We start from the raw sequence: 19,221 nt of genomic DNA on the forward strand, positions 1-19,221 counted from the left end.
GCAGCATAGCAGGGGCAATGTGTGGTGAAAGCTGCAGTGGCCTCCTAATGAGAGCCCTGAATGGAACTTATGTTTTTTTTTTTTTTTTTTTTTACAAATGAAGCACTTTCTGTGTGCAATTGTGTGTGTATGTCTGTGTGTGTAATCACAGCACACAAGTGACCTTCCACATATCCACATTTACAAACAATTGACTGATGAGTGAAAGGATTGTTCCACAAGGGTTCAAATAGACCTGAAAAACGCTCAGAACATAGAAATCCTTACTTTTTTCAGAGGGATTAAGGATTTGGCACGTTTCCCAATCCGCAGAGACTGTTTGCGGGTGGAAACTACACACCATACTTTGTGCTCTCTGTTTTGCATTTCTCATGTCATGGATTGAAAGCTTTCTCCTTGTGCTATTCTCAAGTCATGCGTGTTCCTTCGCCAGAATCCTGGTTCTAATTAAGATCAAGAAGCCTGTTTTCCAAGAACCAGCTGTAAATATTTCTAGATTTGTGTCGCCACTCATGCTTATGTAAGTGAGACTGAGGAGAGGGCAGGAGTCAGACACAGACTGGAGTAAACTGTCATAGAAATCAAATGCGCACCTACTAAGTTCCCTTTGAACGATTCTGTAAATCGTTAGGGTACGCTCACAAACGTTTATTTTCAGGAAAGTCCAAGGATGTATGACCATGTTTTTTCTATTAAAATTGAGTTGCTAATTACATTTCTTTTTTTGTTGTTGTTTTGTTGAGCTTTATAAGCGATTAACGTACCTCCCGACATTTATTAAGAGACTAAGGGCAGATTTATCAAAACTTTCGGCAGCTGTATAGTCATACAAAGTGGCACAAAGCAACACTAAGGGTAAGATGTACGACCTGCCAAATAGCACCTTGCAAGTTGCGTCGCATTGCGACTCGCAATTTGTGAGGCGCTATTTGGCATGTACAACAGTGTGTTTAACACAGTTTGTGATTCCCCATGGGGTCGCAAATTGCGAGGCTCATGAATATTAATCAGCCTCTCGCAATTTGCGAGCCCATTGGGAATGACAGGCCTTCCCAGGGATGGTGGCCTGCTGGGCTCAGCAGACCACCATGTCTGGGACTGCTTTTAAATAAAGCAGCTTTTTTTTTTAAATGCAGCCTGTTTTCCTTAAAGGAAAAACCGTCTGCATTTATTAATAAAAAATAATATTGCATGCATTTGAATTGGAATGGGTCCCCTCGGGACCCCTTCCCATTTGCAAATGCATTACCACCATTGAAGTAAGTGCTAATTTGCGAGTGTTTTGCAACCACAATTGGGGTTGCAAAACATTGGTGCATAGCTTTGCGGTCTCTATTCGGAAGGGAACGCCCCTTTCTAATAGCGCGTCGCAAAACAGTATTTTGTGAGTCGCAATTTATTTGTGACTCGCAAAATACTGTTTGTACATGGGCCCATGCTTTTTAGGGTGCGCATGTGTCTAAGACCCGTTTGCGGATGCTAAAAGACATCATACATCTGGTCCAAAGTCTAGGGTAGTTTCTTTCGAGTACAAACATTATTTTGCGTTGAGAAGGTGCCCTGCCTTTTTCACGCAAATAGCACTTTGGATGAAAAGGGCTCTCTGTATGCAGTATTTGGTCAATGCAGCTCCACCACCCTTGTTTTTTGACGCAAGCCCTAGCTACTCAAATTGTCAGACCGGGATTTATTTAGCATAAAGAACAAGTCCTTGAGACAGCTTAAAAGCTGGAGAAATCGTAGGCCAGATATATGGAGCCTTTTTGCAGTCGGGAAAGGCCAAATTTGCATAAGTAGGCCGTTTGTGAATGCAAAAAGGCTTTCTTTAATGTATCAATCCTAACTTTCGATTCGGTAACACAATACCGAATCACAAGTTGGTTTTGCGACCTAGTACTCGGTAGTCCCTTCCATATACCATTCGCATATATATAAATATTTTGCAACCAAAATGCAGTCACATAAACCTTAATATTTGACTTACACTTCAACGGAGGTGTTAACCCTTTCGCAAGCTGAAAGAGGTCCTCAAGGGACCCCTTCTACTTTTTGAGTATTGAAAATAATATTTTTTAGAGTAGGCAGTGGTCCAAAGGACCAGAGCCTATTTTAAAAAAACTTAAAAGGTACACTTTTTATTTTTTTCTTAAAATGCATCTGGCTTTTCTTTATGGAAACCAGGTTGCATTTAGAGAAACAAATTGCTTTATTTAAAAGCATTCACAGACATAGTGATCTGCTGAACTCAGCAGGTCGCCACCCCTGTGATGGCTGCGATTCCCAGTGAAACAACATTTGCAACCTATCTCATCAATTTTCATGCTGTAGGTCGAGTTGCTCCCCACTCTGAATCAGTAATTTACGAATAAATCTATTAGTACGTAGGTCGCACCACAAATTCCCACACGGGTCGTAGAAATACTAGACGGAAATTGCAAGCAGTATTTTGCCACCAGTTGAACATACGTCTGGACTAATCTGAACATTTCACACATAATGGGTCCTGCACAACCAATGTGTAAAATGTTTTTTAAGTTTGGCTAAGCCTACACTTGTATACAATCCTTTCAGGACAAATCCTATGCTAGACATCGCGCGCACACTTTTGCACTATTCTGCAAAGATGTACGTTTGGCTGCAAGACTGCAGTAGCAGGCCAAATTTGGTAAATATGAGTCTGCACTGCTCTGTCCAGTACCGTGGGAACAGTAAATTTGCCTGCAAATTTACCATTAGCCTGCTTTAAATGTGGGTGAAACAATTTTTTCAATCATAAAACCATATAGAATTTCCACATTCTAGGAGTTTAACAAGTACGTTTCCAACCTGCTCTGAACTTGTGATAAATGTATGCCGCAGCCTCTGTACGGGGTGGGACAGAGGGAGGGGGCAAGGAGTAGGGAAAAGAAAAGACAGTTTTGGCATGGGAAGCATTGTATGCAACACCCTGTCAGGAAAAAAAGAATAGAACCAAGATGTTGGCTGCTGCTGCAGCTAAAGCCCCAGGCAATGTTTATGGTCAAAATAAGCGGCCAAAATAATGTGCTCTGAAGCTACAGCACCAAGAAACACGCATTTGCAATGCAATAGGTCTCACATTTACGAGACTTTGAGCAATTGGCATTGTAAATGTCAATAGCTTAAATTCTCGCAAATGCCAGACCTATTGAATTGCAAATATAGTTTTTTCCAATCACCCCATGCCGCGCTTGCATGTGAATAGAGGTCACGCCCCTTTCTTTAGACAGGCCGCATCTAAAGAAAGGGGCGCAGCTGCCATTAAAGTGAAAGTGCATGGGGCGTTCTTACCAAAAAGCATTTGTTGGAAAAACTATTTTTTGGGGGTAAAAGTGCCCCAAACAACACTTTCATTTTAATTGCTGCTGCGCCCCTTTCTTTAGACGCAGCTCATCTAAGCAAAGGGGCTTAACCTCTATTAAATGCAAGCGCGGCATGGGGTGCTTGGAAACAAAGCCCCATAAAAATGTTTGCAAAGTAATAGGTCTTGCATTTGCGAGAGTTTAAGCTGTTGTCATTTACAATGCCAATAGCTCAAACTCTCCTAAATGCAAGAACCATTGCATTGCACAGAAGCATCCGCCATTGCAAAGAAGCGGTCGCCATTGTCCCGGCTGCTTGGATAGTGCAAGCGCACATGGCGCGCTGTATATTGCTGAAACGCACGTTGTGCCTGAAGTAGGACAAAACTCACTATTGAAAATAGTGCTTACAGACTAAATAACACAGCCCATGTATCAACAGAAGTAAAAGTGCCAGTCCTCATGGGAGGATACAAATGAACACACGGCAATACTAAGGAGGGACTAACAAGCCGGTTACCGAATCAGCATTTACAAAGGACAAAGACACAAGCCAATGAAAAATACGGGCGGAGAGTGGGCAGAGCTTCAAGTTCATACTCTAATACAGCATGCCTTGCAGAGCAGTGCATGCGCTGCCCAGGCTCGACCTAAAAACAGCTTGTGGGACAATCTGCCAACTCAGAGTCAGGTGGAGATTACTATCATACATAATTCCACATCGCCTGATACATAATCAGGGACTTTGTTTGCAAAACTCACTGCAATATGCAGAATTCACTTTGAAAGGATTATAATTTAAAGATTTTACCTTGAGGCTGATAAACCAATCTGCATCTCATAACTTCAAATCTTTCTGACAGCTGAAACATAACTGACAAGAAGCATTGTTTCTTCTGCAGATCTGTCAGTACAAAAAAACGGGTGTTTCCAATATAAGAAAAGGAAAGACAGGTTTGAAGGATACCCGTTAAAGATAAATGTACATACAGTGGACCTGATTCACAAAGATTTTACTATGACTTTTGAAATCAGGAACTACAATAAGGAAGTAAAATGTTCTCAAAGTGAATTATTTGTGAACCAGGCTCAGTGAATTTAAATGAAAGCATTACTATTATCAAGTTATCCTCAAAATCTTGCACAGATCTGACTCTACGGGACATGCCTTCTCTAAAGTGTACATATATTAATACAAGCCCTTATAGTTATGCACTTAAAACTAAGTATTCAATACTAAATTAATGAACGCAGAAAGTGATCCTGACTTGCAGGTGCTGGATGACACCTACTACATTCTATCAGTGTCTGCTTAAGAGGGTTTAGTGATTGCTCATCTGCCTTTGACAAAATCTTCCTTGTGGGCGTGCTTGACAATAAGGAAACATACATGAGCCTTCTTAGTCTAATAGTAGATAGGTTTGCTTTCTTCATATCATTATTTTCTAGGATCTTCGGCACAGGTAATGGGTTACTGTGAAAAGATGGCTTTGTATATACTATACCAAAATCAGGTATAGTGTGCACAGAGTACAGTGAAACCGCATAGGTAGGCAGAGGTAAAAGTAGATAGCACCTTACTCTCTATTTGGGGTAGTGTGTGTGAGAAGTAAGGATTTATCAGAGGTTAGATGGAAGATTTTGTTTTACACACTTAATCAGCAAATGATGTCATACACTAAAAGACTGAACTCAGACCAATTTGATTTGTATAAAAATATTATTTAGTTATATTTATGTTATCGAACCAAGTAAGCCTCTCACAGGTAAGTGTAAATGGAACTTTTCAAGGCAGGTTGAACAATACAAGCAAGCTAAATGAAAATATCTTTGTTACAGGTTTGTAAATCTTTTCAATACAGTGGAAATTACTGTTAGATTACTTTTGATTACTTTACAGATTACTTTATGGATTACTTTTCTACTCAGGGTGTTATGCCTAGATATCACACTGGGACATTTCCTAGACAAAAGGTAAGTAAAGCAGTTTTAGTTATTTGCAGTTTTTAAAGTTCTCATACAAAGCCAACTCCACACCAATTTTCAGTACAGGTTTGAGGGGGTTGTTATTCGGCGGTTAAGACCAGGGGTCCTTCAGGGTCAAGGATGCACTCTTGAAACACCCTCAGCGACACTAGTGAAGCCGGGTGCAGAGTGCTGAGGCCCAATGTTATCCAATGGGGAGCAGGGGGCCTCCGGTTGGTGGCTGCTCACGAGCAGGCCCTAAGGTTGTGGGAGCAAAGCTCCAGGTTTAGGCTCAGGGTAAAGGGTGATCCGAGTTATCGACCAAAGTACACCTGCAGCGGCGCAGGGGTGGCTGGGTGCAGGGTACTGTTTTGGCAACCGGTGCCGTGTTGTTTGCAATGCAAGATTCTCTGGTTGCAACAAAGACTGCAGGCTCGGGACACAGATCTTCTGGAGGTGACCACCGGTTGGAGAGGTAAGTTGGGATGCCTGGGGATGCTGAGACACCGTCGGTTGGGCCACCAAAGGCAGTGAGGCGTCAGGTGCTGGGGTGTCTTTAGGCATTGGGTTTTCTAACCAGCTCCAGTTGCAGTTGTGGGGGTCCTCCAGAAAGAGACTGCAGGCATCATTTGAAGTGTTGAGGCAGATCAGAGACCACCAGATCTCAGGTCAGGATTGCCGGGTAGACCTCCTGTTGGTGTTGGGCCACTCGAACTCGGGCCATAGGCATCTGGTGCAGAGTGGTGTAGACTTGGGATTTTTGGGTTGGGCCAGAGACTGTTTGGTGAGCAAATCTGGTGCTCACGGGAGACAAAATCTTTCGGTTTCTTGATGCTGCTGGCTGCAGAACACACCTGGATTTCACTTGATGCAGGTTCGAGATGGGACAGGCCGATAGGGCTGGGGCCAAGCAAGTGGGTGTCCTCCTCTTCTTAGCATCAGCACAGCTTCTTCGATCCTTCTTCTTTTCTTCTTGGTCGGTTCTTGTCTGAGGAGGCAAGGTTCAGGGGTGCCCCTACATACTAGATTTGGGGTATTTACAGGTAAGTAAAATGTTTGGACCCTTCCTTGGGGTGGGTACACCCCCTATTAGGCCACTCTCCAGTGGGAGGGGGCTTATGCCTCACTCTGGTTGGCTGGGTCCTCCATCTGCAAGATGACATGGACTGAGAGTTGTGCTTCACCTCGCCTCTCCCACCTGAGGGGTGGGGTTGACAAAGGTGGGCACACCTCCCTTCCTCACTTGGTTTTCGCACTGATTCTCCCACCCAAAGTGAGGGTCAGAAACAGTGAGAGACAGTTGCTGGAAGCAGCAAAGGCCTGAGGAAGCTCACAAAGGCGGCAAGCCTTTAAAGCTTCCCCATCATGGACCCTGCCCATCCTGGGAGAGGAGGCTTGGCACCTCGTCCTGTACCCTCACCACTGGCATAGTGCACCCAGCTAGAGGGGTGGCTGGCCTATGTCAGGGCAGTGGGTTGTAGGCATGGCGCACAGGGATGTGTGCCATATCGACTATTCACTTTGTTCTAATGTCCTGTGGTGTTTCCCCATGGGTCAATCTTGACACCTTTACATTTGTATATGCACTTGGAACCAATGGGAACTCCAATGGCTGAGATGGATGTCCCAGTAAACTAGTGCATGGATAACGTTTCGTTTTATTGCAGACTGTCATCTGTATCCGACATCGAACATGTCTAATGCTGACTGAAGCCCAATTCTAAATGGGCTACGAAATTCTGATAAATGAGAGAACCCATTTTTGTGAAGGCATCAGAATTCCAAGACTTGCAGTTATCACCACATCTCCACTATTTTCCTATGGTGAATTTTGGTAGGTCTAATCTGCTGAATTTTACCGAATGAAAACTCACTATGTAATTCTTTATCTTCACTAGGAAAACTCAGAATTGCAAGTAAGTGGTGTAACTCGCATAATTTAATGTAACATAATCAAGCGGAATTACCGAAGAATTACTCAAGATTATGTTTCAATTATGCGAGAAAAGTAACTTTGCATTTAGAGCTATTTCTTAGCACAAAAACACCCCCTCACATTCAAAATGGATGTGAAGATGCATTTGGAGCTAAGAAATAGAGATAATTACAACAGAACACAAACAGCAAGGGTGAGCTGCCGCTCACACTCACTAAATGTGCTCTTTGGGTAGGATTTTACCCCAGCTTGATACCAGCATTTAGCAAATGCCCCTTTGCATCTTAAATGCATGGATGCATGTTGCTCTCAGAAATAGTTCTAAATGCAACAAAACAATAATATCGAGGCTGCATTTAGTGCTAAGAAATGACGCTAAATGAAGTAGAACACAAATGTGTTCTTTAGGTAGATTTTTATACTGGCGTATAGTGCAATTTCTTACTACAAAAATGCACAGTTGCGTCCAAAATGGACACAAGGATGCACTGTGGGCTAAGAAATAGTGCTAATTGCAACAGAACATGAATAGCGAGCATGAGCAGCTGCTCGCACTTGGTAAATGTGCTAGACACTAGGATTTTATTCCCTTAATTACTCTGAATTACAGAGCAGGAGTAATTGCATAATTATTGGTAACTTCACCTCAATGAGTAACACAGAATTACTGAAATGACAAAAATTAATCTGGCATAATTGAACTTCTGCCCAAGATCAGTAAATCCCACACCCAACAGTATATGCACTTTACTAGGTGCTGTAAATACTTCACTCGTTTTCAGGACTTAAAGTGGCTTGAGAGCTGGACGGTTAATGGTATTTAAAGCACAAGAAATCCCAAGGCACCAGCTTCCAACGTTTTTCTCTCCAAAAAATTCCTGTTAACTCATGACTTTGGGGTATATAAATTAATGGCCATGCTCCTATCCTAGCTGGTACTACTCTGGCGTTTGTCCTCCACTAACTGCTATTTGTGGATCTCTGCATACAAAGTTTTCAAAAAACATACACATTTTCATCTTTTCTCTCAGCTTGTCATTAAATATTTGATTAAAGTGGATGGTATTTGGTGTGTGACTCCTGTCAGTCTCTTCCTCTCTTTGGAGGACATGTAAAATGTTTCAGTTACCTTGAGTAGTCTTGGGGCTCTGCAACTGCTACAGTTTCCACAGATGTACGTCTAAAATCATTTTGTTAATCACATTTTTTTGTTGTTGTATTGTTTACATGGCAAACACCTCGAGAAAAGAGTGAAGTTCAGTACCAGGGAGGCCAGGTAAAGATTGCTTAGGCTGCTCCTTTAAATGTGTACATTTTATGTTTTTGCCAAATACTTTTGCGCATTACATATGTTTTGAAAAATATGTGGTTTTAAATGCATGGCTGCCAAGACCAGCTCTATTGGCTTTTGCAATGATTGCATTTGATATCCTCCTGGGGCAAAGGACTGTAATACGCCTGAAAAACAGAAACTTTTTTTTTTTTTAAATATTTTTATTAAGTTTTTTATGCACACACAGCATAACACAGAACCACCACATAACGGAATATGAACAAAAAATGAGATAACAAACAATTCTAATAATACTTTACGAGCTTAAAGAAATTTACGAATGGGAAAAAAGGAGACAAAGCATCTATCTTAGTTATCCCCTTTCTTACCCAGTCTGCCATGGTTGCGTCGGCAAAAATCGAGGGGGGTAGGGATCTATTTTTATATAGCCGAGTATATCTATTAAACCTCCCAAGTCCGAATTTTTTTAGAAAGGCCGACCAGATGTTGTGAGCTGCCTTGATCGTCTTAAACCTTGTCCGTTTGAAATAGGAAGAATCAGTACAGCTAAGAAATGCATTCTCAGTACCAGGACCAAGAATAGTTGCATACACCATAGCTGAAGCTGCGGTAATTTTAGGGTCTGGCCCCCCACCTCCAATCAGTCCCTGCATATAATGCAGAACAGAAGCCCAATAATAATATCTAAAATCGGGAACTCCCCACCCTCCCCTTGCCCTAGGTAATGTCATAAACCTATACGCCCTCCTGGTTTTCCCATGAGCCCATATAAATTTATTCAAGATTGCCTCTATCTTATTGAACCAGTGCGCCTCAAATAACAAGGGGATTGCCCTAAACAAATAAAGAAACTTGGGGAGTATTAGCATCTTTATAACATTGGTACATCCTACCAGGGAAAGCCGAAGATTATTCAGCCTAACAAGGTCGCTGCTCACTTTCGACAAGAGCGGGGACATATTTCGCTCTATAACCGTACTTAAATCAGCAGCAATCTCCACCCCTAAATAAACTGCTGCAGGAACCACCCGTGGGTCGTTACAAATGGCATGGGAATTCATAACAATTTGAGTTTTGCCCCTATTAAGCCTGTAGCCCGATATCCTGCCAAATCTAAGGGCCTCCTGCTCTACTTCGCATATTGCCAATGAAGGATTGGGGGTGAGTATAGCAACATCGTCTGCAAATGCTAATACTTTAATCTGCCGCCCATTTAAACTAAGTATGAGTTGTAAAGGGGTGGGCCCTCAAAACTCATGGACCTGGGTCAGTATGCAAGTACAAAGAACGGGTGGTCCGAGTTGAGTAGGTATACTTTACAATTATTTTGTTCTAGTATATATTTATACACACCACAATTATATTTCACAATATATATGCTTGGCGCAATGAGGGTGAAGTATGCAGTATTCAAAGACGAATTGTATTTATTCCATGTACAGGTGCAATCATTGTACTTGTTACTGCATACAATTACTTATAAGTCATCTGCGTATCATCAATGTAATTTATAAAATCATTACACAAATGGTGCTCTCAGTGAGGAAGGGAAAGGGAGTGAGGAGTGTGTGAGGGACGTGGAAAAGGTGGTGTGACAATATTGCATCACATTCAAATCGTAACGCCTTTACAATTAAGGTAATGACAGTGTTCCCAAAACACATCACACATAGGTACGAGTGGATCGTTCTTTTGTTCCTATGGCGTGTAGGATTCGGCGTAGTCTACGTTTTCCTAGCGGTTGGAGCTTTGTACAACGCCTGCACTGCTTTGATATATCCATCTCCAATGCCATACCACTTCATCACCTCCCAAAGATACTCCCAGGCGACCCTATCGAACGCCTTCTCCGCGTCGAGAAATAGGGCTGCAACAGGGTCTCCTGGGAGCTCCCCGGCATCATACGAGGTAATGACCTGCCTGATGTGCTCAGTAGTTCCCTTCCCCGGGATAAACCCATGCTGCACCGAGCTGACCATATTCTCAATTATTTTAGCTAATCTTGTTGCTAGAATTTTAGAAAACAGCTTGGCATCTGAGTTCATTAGCGTTATAGGCCTATAAGACCCGGGGGCTGTAGACGGCTTACCCTTCTTCAATATCACTATCACTTCCGCCCCTCCCCAAGAGTCTGGTATCGAAAGCCCCCGCTGAGCTTGGATAATTGTATCGAGCATCTCTGCACCGAGAGCTTCCTGGAATTTCTTATAAAATTCGATCGGGATCTGATCTGGTCCAGCGGATTTTGCTATTGGGAGATCCACCAGTGCAGCGGCCACTTCTTCTAGAGTAATTATGGAATCTAGCCTAGCTTTCTCTTCGTCTGGTAAATCTGTGGCTTCAGAATGCTCTAGATATTCCCTAATGTCGTTATTACCTCCTCCCCCCTCCGCATAGTGCAAATCCGAATAGAACCTTCTAAATACCTCTCTGACTCCATTGGGGTCCGATGTCAAGCCCCCCTGCTCATCCATAATGCTCTTTATATCGCCAGCCGCTGCCTTTTGTCTTGACCGCACTGCCAAAATATGCCCGACCCTTTCGCTCAGCTCAAATGCTTGCTCCTTCTTAGCCAGGTATTTGGCCGCCGTCTTGCTGGCTATATTTTCTATTGCTTCCGCCTTTAGCGCCACAATTTCCAGCAGCTGCTTTTCCAGAGGGCTACCCAGTTGTATTAACCGGCCCAGTTCTTCCTCCGCCTCCAATAGAGCGATGACTACTTCATCCATTCTTGCCCTCTCTATTTTCTGCTAATGGAGTGAGTAGCTCAGTGTTTCTCCACGAATTCCTGCTTTAAACGCGTCCCAGGCATTGCCTGAGGACGTGCTCCCCCTGTTATTCCGCCAAAATTCCCTTATCAAATTGTCCATATGGCCGCAGTACCCAATATCTTTAAGGAGGGCCCTCTCAAACGTCCAACAGTATGGTTTAATGGGTAAACATCGTTTACCACGATGTTTTCACAACGCAGTACCTTTAGCACGCATCCCTTACAACGCAAGTCGTTACCACGACTTGCGCTGGAGGGCGCTAAAGGATTTAAAATAGTTAATTTACTATCCCAACACCTTCCCTAGGGTCCACGGGGACTGGTGTTAGAATAGTAAATTAAACAATTCGAAATCCGCACCCCCAACGCAAGTCGTGGTAATGACTTGCGTTGTAAGGGATGCGTGGTAAAGGGATGCGTTGTGACGGTACGCGTTGTACCGTCATACATCCGGTTTAATGATTCCCCCTTTTAAATTAATTAATAGGATTAAAGGGTTGTGATCCGATACTATACGGGGTAGTTTCTTAATTTGAGATCGTGGGAGTAGAGAGTTAGTTATCAGGAAATAATCCAGTCTTACCGTAACTCTATGTGGAGCTGAAAAAAAGGTAGTGCCATCCAACTGGGGGTGGAGGTTAGCCCAAAGATCTATCAATGCATTATGCTGTGCCATATCAGACACAGCTCTATGCATTCTCCTTTTCCTCCCAATGTACCCCTGCCTATTCTGGATCTCCACTCGAGAAAGACTGTTGATGTTGAAGTCCCCACAGCATATCTGCGGCTCCGGCCACCTTGCTAGTTCTAAATCCAGGAATTCAAATATATCCGGGTCATCCCCTGTAGACCCGTATACTGAAACCAGCGTAAATCTCTCTCCCTTGAAGCCTATTTCCATTATAACCCACCTCCCCCATACATCCTCTGTCTTCCTATGCACTATACACTCCCTTCTTTTCCCCAATATCGCTACTCCTCGAGTCTTTGACCCCTGTTTTGTATGAGCTAAGACAGAGAATCCTAACTGTCCAAGCAAATACCCCTTCCCTCCCTCAATATGCATTTCCTGTAAGCATACGACATCAGGATTCACAGATTTCAGCAAAGCCGACACCCGCAGCCTTTTCTGTCTATCATTTAAACCACAAACATTCACTGTCACAATTCGGCAGGTCATTAAAATACATCAAAAGGTTGTTCAACTTCTCCAGCCGACTGTGCAATGTAAACGATACTTAATTGCTGATTCTTAGAAGTGTGCTTATGCGTGTGCTGGATGTGCCCCGTTTCTCCACCCCCCTCCCCTACCCTACCCCCCCCACTCTCTAGCCCAGCCCCCTCCCCCTCCCACCCCCTACAGGCAAATAGGTCACTGATGACCTATATGTGGTCGCTTAGAATGCAGCTGTCGCCTCCCCCTCCCTCCCCACAGAAAAAGTTCCTCTACCAAAAAAAAAGAAGCAACCGAAATTTGAGAAGGTAAACCTTCTTACTGATTCCAACATCTGACCAAGTTTACCAAGCATTATGTCCTGTTGCATAAGCCCAATGAGCATCACTTTTCCCTACGCCCCAAAACCTCCACCCTATATTCCTTAGCCTTAATCTCTGAAAAAAACATTCTAGTATGGCCCTTAGTGATAACTTTCAGCTTGGCTGGATACAATAGGTAAGCCTCTGATCCCAGGGCCTGGATGGGGGCGATAAGTTGTCTAAGTCCCCACCTACGCTCGACCGTAACGTGGCAAAAGTCGGGCCTAGCAAAAAATGTGACATTATTGAATACCCGCTTTGCCTCTGGCTTTGCCTTTTCCAGGATTAGCTGTCGCTCTGGGTCTCCCCTCTTGGGTTCCTGTCTGTCCTCTTTTAATTGAGAATGGGAATCGGTGTGCCCTCTGGATCTCTGTCTCCCACTGCCAAGATGATAACTCTGGGAGGGCCCCCTTTAATAAATTTACCACAAAAAGTCTAGCGTCTTCCCCCTCCAGCCCCTCCGCCACCCCCAGCAGCCTAATGTTGTTACGGCGTTGCCGATTTTCATAATCTTCCAGCTTCCAATTTACATCCTCAGCCATTTTCTGATGCACATTTTTAAAAGACTTGAAGCTGTTAAGGTCGTCCTCCAATTTTCCAGTTCTCTCCTCCACATGGATAACCCTCTCTACCACCTCATCATATCGTTTGTTCATTTTCCTTAATGTGTTTTGTATTTTCCTTGACTCTCGTCGTGCCCTGCGACTCTCCGTCCTAGCCTCACTTTGCATGGTTTTTAGTGTACTAAATAGTAAATCCATTAAGACTGTCTGAGGTGGAATATCGGGAGAGACCTGCCCACCAGAAAGAAAAGTAGAGCCCTCTTGCTCAACGTAGGTTAATGAGGTGGCAGAATAGTACCAATCTAGTTTTTTCGAGGGGCTGCCTGCGGGGGAGGGGTTCCTTTTATGCAAGCGTTTCTTTTTTTGCGTGCACTTATGTGCTGAGGAACGGCTCCCTGTGCCCGTAAGCTCATCAGAGCTACCCTCATCTGTATCCGTGGTCTGGGACTGGTCGTCCTCGTTGACAGAAAAAAATCTATCTGGCGAGGTAGCGCAACTGCCAACTCCAGCTTCACTCAGTGTGTCACGCCCCAATTTAGACATTCCATCAGTAATATCCGACCAGCCCACCGCACTCGGGCAGTTCCCCCATGCATCCTCTGCCTCGGCTTTCTTAAGTTCTCCCTCGGGCCCCTCGACCCCTGGCTCGCCTGCAGATAGTTCCTCGTCTGCACTTCCGACGAGATTCTCCCCAGCGGAGGGGCCCTGAGCAGCCCCCCCGCCTCCACCGCCTGTCAGCTCGCTCGCCTCTTTCTCGCTCACCTCCGCATTCGATCCACAGGTCGCCAGGATTGCCTCGGTCTTGTCATCCTGTGTTCGCATCGATGGCTGCTCCAGATCCTGCTCTGGAATTGGCGCTCTCCCTTGCGCTGGTTGCCTAGCAACAGATGCACCAGCGTCCACGAGGGCGTTCAGGCCGCCGGAACCGCCAGAGCCTCCGTTCTTCCGACTCCTGGCAACAACCTCTCCGCACCCCACAGGTAAGCCTGCAAATCTCTCTATCATCGTAGACTGCCGCAAATTGTTTTCCTTAAGTTTGCTCTTTGCCGGGATACCCTGCTGGGGAGTGCCGTCTCTGAGGCCCCCCCGGAGTGGGCATCGAGTCCATTGCAACTTTTTTCCCAGCTGATTTCTTCCATGCAGCTCCCTTCTGCATGCTTGCACCAGCTAGTGTCTTCGAGTCCGTCCTGCTTTTCTCTTTGCTGGGGGGCTCTTTCTGGCCTTCTAGTGCCTTTGCCGATCCTTTACCATCCTTAGCCTCACTGCCTTTCACCCCTCGAGGGGCATCTTGAAAAGGCTCCTGAAGACCAACTCAACTACGGCTGTGACCTTCGCTCCGACACGGTAAACTGCTCTGCTAATACTGTCACCGGGGTACTCCTGCCAGAGTCTGACAGCCCGCTCGCTAAACTTCGGAGTCTTTACTGCAGGGCCCCCTGAAACCAATTTCATTGCCGTGTAAAAGTCGCTCTCAATCCATCTATCCCTCTGTGGTCGGGAGGAGGAGTGGTATGCGACTGCTCACTGCAAACCACTAGCGGCCATCTTGCCTCTTGTTAATCACATTTTCTGATCTCGTACACAGAACATGTGCTGTGCTTTGCGACACATTGTTTACAATTCAGTGTGCTTACAATCCACTCACAGCATGGCATTAGTTTGCAATGTTTTGATTGCTTAGCTCCCATAGGCTTCCCTTCATTCCTTACGTTAGCTCCGTCCTAGAGCAAGAACCAAGTACATATGTTCTTCAGTGGCATTGTTCTCCCTCATCTTTGTGCAACTCACATTTTTTTTCCAGCATTTCGGTATTATTACTCAATGTCTAATGTGCTTTCCTACTTTTAACACAGGCAGACAGCTTCTTATTTATGTGGCTTTCACCTTATCTGCCATCATCAATGCCCATACACATGGCCAGAAAAGCCTTCTAGGGAGCAAGGTAGGTGATTGCCAGTGGACAATTCTCTTCATATAAAATATTGTGGAGAACTAGAACCAAATCTATATGCCCGTTGCTGTTACATCCTAATGTGAATTTGTGTAGCTCATGGAGAAGTAAGAGTGGCAAAAAAAGGAGTAGGATTGTTTGTCATACATACTTAATAGAGAAATTGTAATATAAGAAGAGCTCAGGGTGGGATCCATACCTTTTTTGGAACATTTAAATGTTGGTGTGCATCCATGCTAGAAGGACAACTAATAAGGAACCGCTATTCTGGAAAACTAAGACCAGAAGGGGTCAGAGAATATCTAAAAATTGTTTGCCTGATCCACTTTTAATATCCTCTCCCGAAGCACTATTGTTTGAAATCTTCATTCTGGCTCTGTGAAGTATTTAACTGTAATCTGTCAGGAAAGTTGTGTACATTGAACGGAAGTCACTAGGAGCGTGGTTTAGGCTCCTAACTTCTGTCTTGTTCTGCACATCCATGGAGGGTGTTACACCAAGAACGCACCATCTGCCCAGCCTATTCGTTTCCATCATTTGCTGAATCATCAAAGTCTACTTTGTCTCTGGAAAAGTACCCAGGCTGATCGAGTCTCTGCCTTCTGCCATCAAGATGGGCATCAATCCAATGATGTCTTACTTTTATTCACAAGAGCTAATTATGCATTGGCACAAACACTTGAATCCTTTTTTTTTTATTTTTTTTTTTTATTGAGAGTTCATACCGGTAAATACATATTCCTAAATGGATACATAAATACATACATAGATAGAAGCATAGCATTATACCGTCATGCGAGAAAAAACAGAAAGAGTAATAAACAATACAGAATCAATTGAGATGTTAAATATCTACACAACCAGTAAATCATGCATTTGTAGTTAGTTTTGCTGTCCTCCAAGTAGCCACTGGAGCCCAAAGTCGCTTGCCCACATCCCTTAGCTTCGCCCCCTTTAAATCATATAATGCTTCCTCAATATTATGTATCCCCAACATTCTGCACAACCACATTTGAAAAGTTGGGGCTTCTGTATCCTTCCAGGCTGCGCTAATTAAAATCCTAAGTACTGCTACAGAAATAAAAACTAAAGCTTCAGCCTCAATACTCATATTTAATTTCACATCACAGCCAATTATTATCAGGGTTGGGGATAGGTTAATTTTGACATCAAGTACCCCCTCTAAAAAACGTATTATTTCAATTTTAATAGTTTTTAATTTTTCACAGCCATAGAACATGTGTATAAGATCTGCTGTGCCATTTCCACATCTGGGGCAATTGCTATCTATCGCTTTCCCCCACGAGAATAATTTTTCGGGCGTATAGTATAAATTAAATAGGGTTTTGTAATGTTGGGCTCTGAGATTCGAGGAGCGCAGAAACCTCTTATCCATAGCTAACGCCTTATCAAGGTCTACTTCGGGATCTCCCAATTTATTGGACCATGCGGTTTCAATTTTTCCAATATCGTCAGTTAATGCGTCGTTAAATATTTTATATATATCTCTAATTCTATGGCCCCCTGACTTCAAATACTCAATTAGTTCGTATTTCCCGAGCAAAGTGATACGTGGCCTAATTGATTTAATTCTATTTACAATCTGTATGCATTTGAACTCTTGATAGCCTCGTAATGAATAGTGTTGTGTAAGTTCTTCGAGTGTTCTGCACTGATCTCTGATCATTATTTGCCCCAACTCCACTATACCATGACTCTCCCAATGACGCCACATTCCATCCCTACTAAGATTTGGAAAGAGTGTTGAATTCCAAAGTGGTGTACGATGATGGATGTTAGGTATATCTAGAACTTTTTTAGCAGTTTTCCATATATACCATACACCTTCAAGCGTCTTGTATCCAATTTCCTTGTAATAACTCCTCTGAGTTCTCCTTAATAAAAGCCCTACGGCTTCGCTTCCCACCAATAGCTGAAAAATTGATGGTATCACCGCCTGCCTGAGGGTTGGACCCCCCCCGGATGGAGTAAAATAGCCATGTCTGTGAGGAGACATGCAAGATGATAGCTCTTAATATCTGGCAGTCCCAACCCACCTCAATCTTGTGGTAATGACATATATCTATTTGACCGCCTTATTTTTCCGTATTGCCATAAAAATTTCATGAAAATGGCCTCAATTTTCCTAATATTTTTCTCTTCAATTTTAAATGGGATTGACCTTAATTTGTAAAGCACCTTAGGAAACATTGTCATTTTTATAACGTTAGCCCTCCCAATCAGTGACAGCTGTAATGAGTCCATTCTTTTTAGATCTGTTTCCATAGATTTGATAAGAGGGGTGTAATTATCTTCAATTATTTTACCTGGTTCTGCATTTATTGTTATACCCAGGTAAACTACAGATCCTACATATCTTCCATCCACCTTGGCTATTTTTTTTTAACATAAAACCTGTGTTTTATCCACATTTAGTCGGTAGCCCGACACGTCTCCAAAATGACCGGTTATGTTGACTACCTCCCTCATAGCTAGCTCTGGATCTTTTGTAATGACTGCTAAATCATCCGCGTAAGCGAGAAGTTTAGTATGAAACCCATTTGATATTACTGGTTTAATAAGCGCACTGTTCATTAATTGTGTAATTAAAGGATCTATGTAGAGCGCGAACAAGATTGGAGAGCATGGGCAGCCCTGTCTCGTACCCCTTGTTATATTGATCCTATCTGATCTTTCCCCCATTGATTGAATTCTTGCCGTAGGTGATGAATACATAGCCTGAATGGCTTGACAAAATCTAGGGCCAAATCCCCTTGCCTCCATAACCTTCCATAGAAAACTCCATCTAACGCGATCAAATGCCTTCTCTGCATCGAGGAGGATCATTGCGACCTCCTCCCCCCTAGCAGCACCGATGTCAAATAAGGTGATAGCTCTCCTAATATGATTTGTGGTTCCTCTTCCTGGGATAAACCCATGCTGCCAGGGGGAAACCAAAGACGCAATGATCCTTCCCATGCGAGTGGCCATGATTTTGGCATATAGCTTGTTATCACTGTTAATCAATGATATTGGTCTATAGGAGCTCGGGTTGGTCTTCGGTTTCCCTTTTTTGTGAAAGATTACTATATTGGTTTCTTGCCAGGACTCAGGTATTATTCCGGTATTCATAACACCATTGAATAGATCTAAGAGCATTGGTGTTGTTTCCTCCCTTAGACTTTTATATAGCTCTACCGGTATAGCATCTGGGCCCGACGCCTTTCCGCTTGCCAGATCTTGCAGAGCTTCCAATACCTCAGACAATGTAATATCTTGTTCCAGTAATTCGATCTGGCCTGATTTTAGCTTACCACCCATGTCTAACCAGCTTATATTTGGGGGCTCTCCAGCCGCTTCCTCCTGATATAATTCTTGATAAAATTTCCTAAACCCCTCCAAAATTTCACCAGGCTTGTCGTATATTTGGCCCTGATATTCAATTTGTTTCACAATGTTCTTACTTGCAACCTGCCTGATTCGCAGGGCACAAACACTTGAATCCAAAGGGGAGGGCAGTCAGTGATTAATTTGTAAAAATAAAAAAAAAGTGCCGGTGCTCTTGCCAGATGGCAGCTTGCACCAGCCCATTTCTCCTGTTAGTATTGCCTAAAACAGGACCAACTACTAACCATGAAAGAGGGGAGAGGATGTGGCATAATTGCCAAAGCTATCAACTTTGGATCTGGGGAACCAGGTTCGAGTCTTGGCATCAGCCCAACATCCTGTGAACCTGGGCAAATCACTTAATCTCCCTGTAAGTTAATGTGTCCTTAACTGGTGCTCCTGAAAAGCACCAGTGTTGATGAACAGATGCTGGTTCTGAGCACTGGAAACCACCAACTCAAATTAAGCACTGGGAGGGCTCCTCTGTTCCCTCTTAAAT

The 19,221-nt window shown here is 43.6% G+C and overlaps 1 protein-coding gene across 4 annotated transcripts in view; it reads right to left on the reverse strand.

Annotated features, from left to right (window-relative positions):
• The window catches only part of ARHGAP28 (Rho GTPase activating protein 28), a 1,241,333-nt gene that overhangs the window by 147,818 nt on the left and 1,074,294 nt on the right, over window positions 1-19,221 (reverse strand). The window lies entirely within an intron of this gene.

Source organism: Lissotriton helveticus, chromosome 4_1 (assembly GCF_964261635.1).
Source record: "Lissotriton helveticus chromosome 4_1, aLisHel1.1, whole genome shotgun sequence".
Classification (NCBI taxonomy): domain Eukaryota; kingdom Metazoa; phylum Chordata; class Amphibia; order Caudata; family Salamandridae; genus Lissotriton; species Lissotriton helveticus.